Below are 757 nucleotides of genomic sequence, written 5' to 3'. Positions count from 1 at the left end.
AGTAAGAGGAATAATTTAATGTAATCTAAAAAATCTAAAAATTCGTAATAACGAGGGTAAAATGTCATATTGTAGAATTGTTTCTTTTAACTAACAACTAACGTTAATAAGAAATTAATATATTGTTATTTTAAGAGAATAAAATTGCGTAATATAGTTAATAAATTTAATAATAACTAACAGCTAATGTTATTAAGAGATGAATATATTGTTATTTTAAGAGAATAAAAATGCTTAATAAAGTTAATAAATTTAATTAAAAAAATGAGGGTAATAAGAGTACTAGGGTAGAGTGTAATATAATAGTGGAATGGTTATGGGAATGACTTACAAGTGACAACTTGTGTTTTAATGAAATTACTACACCATATTTTTGTGAGAATAAAATTCCAGAAAATATGTAATAACCTTACTAGATAGTAGTAGCAGTTAGTAAGAGGAATAATTTAATGTAATCTAAAAAATCTAAAAATTCGTAATAACGAGGGTAAAATTTCATATTGTAGAATTGTTTTTTTTAACTAACAACTAACGTTAATAAGAAATTAATATATTGTTATTTTAAGAGAATAAAATTAAGTAATATAGTTAATAAATTTAATAATAACTAACAGCTAATGTTATTAAGAGATGAATATATTGTTATTTTAAGAGAATAAAATTGCTTAATATAGTTAATAAATTTAATTAAAAAATGAGGGTAATAAGGGTACTAGGGTAGAGTGTAATATAATAGTGGAATGGTTATGAGAATGAC

The sequence above is a fragment of the Wolffia australiana genome, chromosome 2, assembly GCF_029677425.1.
Source record: "Wolffia australiana isolate 7733 chromosome 2, ASM2967742v1".
Classification (NCBI taxonomy): Eukaryota; Viridiplantae; Streptophyta; class Magnoliopsida; order Alismatales; family Araceae; genus Wolffia; species Wolffia australiana.
This window is presented reverse-complemented; position numbering follows the sequence as displayed.